Below are 6,000 nucleotides of genomic sequence, written 5' to 3'. Positions count from 1 at the left end.
GCTGAAGTGAGCTGTGGTCCCTGCTGCTGACGCCACTTGTTCTAAAAGCATCTAACACAGGGCCACACGTGGGAGGCACCACATGAATAAGCACAAGAAAGAGCTCCTTCCTCCCTCTCTCCCTTTCTCCCACCCACCAGTCCTCCCTTCCTCCCTTCCTTCCTTCCTCCCTTCCTCCCTTCATCCCTTCCTTCTTCCCTTCCTTCCTTCCTTCCTCCCTTCCTCCCTTCCTCCATTCCTCCCTTCCTCTCTTCACAAATATGGGTTGAGCCATGTACCCAGCACTGTCCCAGCTCTGGGGCTCAGTGGTGGACCAGACCACCCTGCCCTCAGAGAACGAATGTTCTCCTCTGGGAGTGGACAATAAACAAGTGAACACACAAGCTAATGGCAGGTGGCCACAAGCTTGATGATGACAAAGCAGGGTAAAGGAAGAGAGTGACAGGAGGGGTTACATTAGGAACAGTGGTCAGGGAAGGCCCCTGCAAGGATGTGCCATTCCACAAAGATCTGAATGGAGAGAGGAGGAACATGTGGGTGGAGAATGTTCCAGACAGTGGGCACAGCATGTGCAAAGGCCCTGAGAGGGACTGTGCTGGGGAGTCTCAGAACAGCCAGGAGACCAGAGTGGCTGGAGTGGAGTCAGCAAGAGGGTCAGATCAGGGGAAGGCTGGAGGAACCCAGGCGAGGGGGCCCACAAGAGCTTGGAGCAGGGCTGGTGTGGTCTGGGTTCCATTTCAACGAGAACCTTCTGGCTGCCGTGTAGGAGGCCAAGGGTGAGAGCTGGAGACCTAATGGAACTTCTGTCACAGTTTCCTAAACTCTGCATGCTCCTGTCCCTCATGTCCCTTCCCTCTAGCTTGCCCACCCTCTGAGCAGAGGTGCAACCCTTCTCTGACTAAGTGTTGGCCCAGCACCTTCTAGGTGCTAAGAATGGGGGCCTTGGTCTTTGGGCCAGACAGGGCCCTAAAGAGAGCTAGGTTGCCTCCAGGTACAGTCCACTGATGGTGGGCCCTGGGCACCTGAAGGGGAACCACTGGAGGGTGAGCCTTTCCTGGTTGAAGAACAAAGCCTCTCCTTCAGGCAGTTTTTAAAGCTTCACAAAGGGGTCTCAGGACACTATCCACCCCCCAGCCCCACTGTGTTGTGACATCAGCAAATGGCCCAGCAAAGCAAGGGCTTAGCCCCCTGCCAACTCATACAGGTCCCTGGCCTCCCAGAGCCTCAGTTTCCTCTTGTGTAACACCACATGCTCCTCGCAGGTTCGGTGGGTACAGCTCAATCCTCGGGGGTGAGTGTGGCTCACGGTCACCAGCTGGGGAGAGGCAGCGCCTCCCAGTCCCTCAAGCCAGGGCCTTCCCTGCACCTCTGCGTGTTCCCGATGCACCTGTGGGGCCTCCACTCAGCCCCTGTCGAATGCCTGGAGCTGGGAGGGGGCAGTTTCTACAGAAAGTAGTGACAGTATCAGGGGAGCTTCAGATGGCAGAAGGGCCAGTGGGTAGGAGAGGAAGGCTGCAAGGCCCAGAAGGACAAAAGAGGGCAGACTTGGGGATTCTAACTGAACAGAAAGGGAACATGCCCCTTTTGGACCCCAGCCCTGGGCTAGGCACCATGGGACAGGTGAGAGAGACCCTTGTAATCCTGTCTGCCCCCAACTGACTTGCTGTAGGCAGCCCTGGCCTCTCCAGCCTCCGCATCCCCATTTGTCAAATGAGCCCCAGAGAGCGGTGGCAAGGATCAGACAAGGTGGAAGGTGGGGATGCGCTGAGGTGGGCGGAAAGCCGGCAGGGAGGCTGCTATTGGCGATGGTTAATGGTCACTGGGCTCCTGCGGGGTTCCAGGCCCATGAACCATTTACAAGATGATCTAACACCATGGATCTGTACAACAGGCAATGCTGCAGAGGAGAGCGGGAAAACCAGAGCAGGAGAGCGAGGGAGAAGGGGAGGGAGGGGGGTGGCCAGGGTGGGGGGCAGGGAAGGCTTCCTGGAGGAAGCGAGTTGTAGCTGCACATATTATGGGGGATGGGTAGGGTCTGCATCAGCCAGGAGGCCCAGGAGGGAGGCGGAAGGACCAGCACAAGCAAAGGCACGGAGTAGGGAATCAGACTTTCGAGCAGGAAAGATGTCGGCAGCACCCTGGCTGGCAAGGGGGTGTGGGAGGCTGGGGTGGGATCCTGGAAAGCCCCAGCTGCTCCTAGGCCAGGACTCCAAGTCTCACCTCCACCCCTTCCAGCCTGAGCTTAAAGCTCCTGGTTTCCACCTCCAGCCTCCGCTCAAGCCCTGCCCTCCCTGTGAGAACTCTCCCTGTGTTTTTGCTGGTGGATTCTAACCCGCTGTCCACAGCTATGTGGCATGACCCCCTCTAGGAAGCCTACTCTGAACTCTAAGCCAGGTTGAGAATCCCTCCCCTGGGAATAGTTCATTCCATCCCAATGGGAAGGAGCAATTATTATACCCATTTTACAAAGGAGGCAACTGAGTCTCCAAGAGGTGTCATCATCGTCCAGGGGTGCACAACTGGTACCAAAGCTGGGGTTCTAACGTAAAGGCCTGGCTCCTTTGAGCTCTTATGTTCCCTTCCCCATCCAACCCTGGGCCAGGCACCTCTTTCTCTCTAGATCCAGCATCTAAGTCCAGAGAAGGGCTGAAATTCAACTGCCACCACACAGCCAGGAGGTGGCGGAACGGATTTGAAACTGTAAGTGGCTGACCCCACTCCTCTGCAACCGGTCTGAGAAGGTGCAAACAGGCCCAGGACACAGGGGTGAGGGAAGGGGGAGAGGCCAGGCCTGGGGCCAGTCACCGGAGTGCGCGCAGCCCTGGAAGGCAGGAAGAACAACCAGTGAGGACGTGAGCCCAGCGTGGCCAGGCTGCCGCAGTCCGGACGGATGGCTCGTGGCAGGGCAGCAGGGGGACAGGGGACTGGCCACGGAGCTGAGAGGGCCAGCTGGAGAGGTCAGAGGGGAACCGGGAGGACTGGGGTCCTGGGTGCCCAGCCCTGGGGCTGTGCTGCGTGGGGTCAGGCGGCGGTCACGGGCACGCGCCATCTAAGGGTTGGGCCCAGCGCAGAGAGCACTGGAGATGGTGCAGGTCATGCGGGAAGTCACCCAGCGCGGGCCCGGTGCCCCGGCCCGCGTCACACTCTCACCAGGACGGAAGCCTCGAGGCCTTTCCACGCGGCACTGTCGTCAGTCAGGGCAGTCACATGGGGGGCGGGCTGCGTGGCCGTGGCGCCTTCCGGCCTCCCCGCCTCCTCCCCGCCCCTGGGGATCCTGCCACCGCTCTTGGGAAACAACTGACGAAATCAAGTGGAAACACAAATCTGCCCCCCAGTCCCTCCTGCTCCCTCGGGCCAGACCCCCGCCCCCAGCGCACCCCAGAAGGGGGTTCAGCTGCAGAGGCCATGACAGCCCAGCAGGGTTTGCCTTGGCGAGACCCAGTGGGCATTGTCCTCGGTCCCAGCAGCTGGGCCTGTCGCCCCATCTAATCCCACAGAACCAGCTCCTCCCCAGGAGGACCTGGGGCACCCAAGCTTGAGCCACCTCTCTTCTCTCTTTTCCCTAAAACTTCTAGACTCTGGGATCCAGGACCAGGGAAATTCCAGGCCTGGCTCTGCCGAGTTCTAGCTAATCAACCTGGGCAAGCCCCTTCCACTCTATAAGCCTCAGCTTTCTCATCTGTGAAATGGGAGCAACAAGCCCTGCCCAGTCCTGCCTCACAGACTGGAAAGAAAGATACAAACCAAGGGAAGGACAGTGCTGTGTAAACTGTAAAGTGCTTGGCCCACAGATTGTCACTTTGATTTTTTTTTTACAGAGAGGAGTTGCCTCCCAGTTTGGGGATGTCAGCTCCCCTCAGGGATCATGAATGGAGAAAAGAGGTCCCTGAGGTTGTTCACCCCTGGGCATCAGGGAGGCCTTCCCTAGCCCACCTGGTCCCTCTCAGCACCAGCCACCCTGTACACCTCCCAGTTCCTCTGCCCATTCCAAGGACAGGCTGCTTGCCTCAGCTGAAACATCATTTTCCAACAGAACTCCTCATCCTTCAAGACCAAGCTCAGCGCTGGACCTAACAAAGAACAGAGGCAACAGATGTGAACATGTGTGTGATCACCTGGAGAGCTGGCTCAGGAGATGACCCGTAGCAACAGGGAAGGGTCAAAGTTTACTGTGTGCACCTCCATGCTCCACCCAGGGCCCCTCCTCTTCCCCTAAGACTGAGATCCCTGTCTCCCCTGGGAGAGGAGTCAGCCCAAGGGAGCAGTCAGGCTCCTTGCTGACAGATTCAAGCTAATCCCCTGCCAGGTAACAGTGGTGCGCTCCTAGGAGGAGCCTAATGGTGGAATTTCAGGAGCTCTGCTGGGTGTGATGGAAGGTGAGGGGATACTGGGCAGTTAGAAAGTGGACAAAATCATCCTGACTTCAGACAGAGGGGACTAGACGACCAGGGAGGGGACAGCGGATGTGAGCAGCATTTTGAAGGAAAAATTGTCGTGGCTGATGAGGAGCTGTGGGGTGGATAAAGGGGCGGATGAGTCAAAAATGACTCTGAAGTTTCACGCCTGGGTCACTGGAGAACAGTGGAGCCATTGATGGGGTGGGAAAGCGGGGTGGGGGCTGCTTTGGGGGCAGGATGGTGCCTCGGGTTTGGGACATAGACTCACAGCATTTGGAGCTGGAAGAGGTCATCCAGGTCACACACGAGGAAACAGGCTCCAGGAGAAGCAGCCACTTGGCCTGGACACCACATAGTTTGATGTCAGGGCTGAGGCTGGAGACCTGGCCTGGGTCAGTCCTGGAGGTGAATCAGACCCAGTCCCCCTCCTCAGGAGAGTCAGGCATAGCCACAATTACCACGTGGTCAAACAGGTACCCACAAAGCAATGTGGGGACGCAGATGGCCGAGCCTACTTTGAGGGAAGTGAGGGGAGGGAGAGCCACCAAGGAATCACCGTTACCGGAAGTATCACATTTATCAGAAGTAGGGCCCCCTGCACCACGCGCATCTCGTGTAATCCTCGCAACCGTCCTACAAACTATGTAGATCATTGTCCCCATTTTACAGATGAGGTTGAGAAAAACTAAGCAGGCTGTCTCACAGGTCTGATGATGCCCAAACTCGTGCTCTTCAGTCCTGCTCTTTGGAAGAGCTGTGCTGGAACTGAGGCCTGACAGATGAGTAGGAGTTTTCTAAGCAACAGGGAGGGAGGGGGCAGCACCAGGCAGAGGGACCAACATGTATCAAGGCCCAGCAGCCCACCCTTCCACTGGCAGAGTTTGAGGTGTTGGTCTGTAACCGACTTCAAACCTCTTGCCCAGGGCCTCCTCCCCCGACCCACCCCACACCCATCCCCAGGTCCTTCACTTCACAGGACCCCACCTGCCCCACCCCCTACCTGTCATCTGATAAAATTGCCAGGTGAATGAACCGGGGGTGGGTGGGGGTGCGTGGGGGTGGGTGGGCCTGGGCCCCATCCCCAGAGCACCGTTGCCCATGCTCCCGGGGCCTTCTCAGCCCAATGTTGCCCCATCCCCTCTTCCCCACAGCACCATCTTCTCATCCCAGGAGTGATCCTGCAAAGTGAGTCAGCCCGAGGAGAGAGGGGTTGGCCTGAGTCACCCAGCCCGTGAGCAGCTGAGCTAAGGCTCAAAGCCACAGAGCCTGGTCTCAGTCTGTGGGGGAGCTCCCTGAGCTGGGACAAACCACGGAGTGGTCCCTCTCTTACTTCTCCATCCTTGGGCTCCCATACGTGCGGTCACCGTGGGAGTGAACCAGGAGAGAAGGAGGGCTGAGCGCTGGAACCACAGCTTAAAACTCAGGACGCAGGAGTGGTGCTGGCGTCAGCTCATACCAGCTCACGAGAGCCAATTACTAAATCTGGAATTTTCCAAGCCTGCTGATGTCACCTTGGAGACTTGAAACGGTCCCTGGTGGGAGTGCTTACATGTGAACATCAGCACTCTGTCCCTCTATGGCCAGCCCCCCATCCCTGACAGAA

The 6,000-nt window shown here is 57.9% G+C and overlaps 1 long non-coding RNA gene across 4 annotated transcripts; it reads left to right on the top strand.

Moving 5' to 3' along the window:
• The first annotated feature begins 676 nt into the window (after window positions 1-676).
• LOC140700509 (uncharacterized) lies at window positions 677-4,169 on the top strand. Of its 4 annotated transcripts, none has more exons than XR_012078917.1 (3): window positions 677-1,267; window positions 2,621-2,700; window positions 4,034-4,169. It is a non-coding gene; the product is annotated as an uncharacterized lncRNA (long non-coding RNA). The 4 variants fall into 4 exon arrangements; XR_012078918.1 differs by having other exon boundaries at window positions 2,603-2,700; XR_012078915.1 differs by having other exon boundaries at window positions 677-1,291.
• The last annotated feature ends 1,831 nt before the right edge of the window (window positions 4,170-6,000 follow it).

Source organism: Vicugna pacos, chromosome 12 (assembly GCF_048564905.1).
Source record: "Vicugna pacos chromosome 12, VicPac4, whole genome shotgun sequence".
Taxonomy (NCBI): domain Eukaryota; kingdom Metazoa; phylum Chordata; class Mammalia; order Artiodactyla; family Camelidae; genus Vicugna; species Vicugna pacos.
This window is presented reverse-complemented; position numbering and strand designations above follow the sequence as displayed.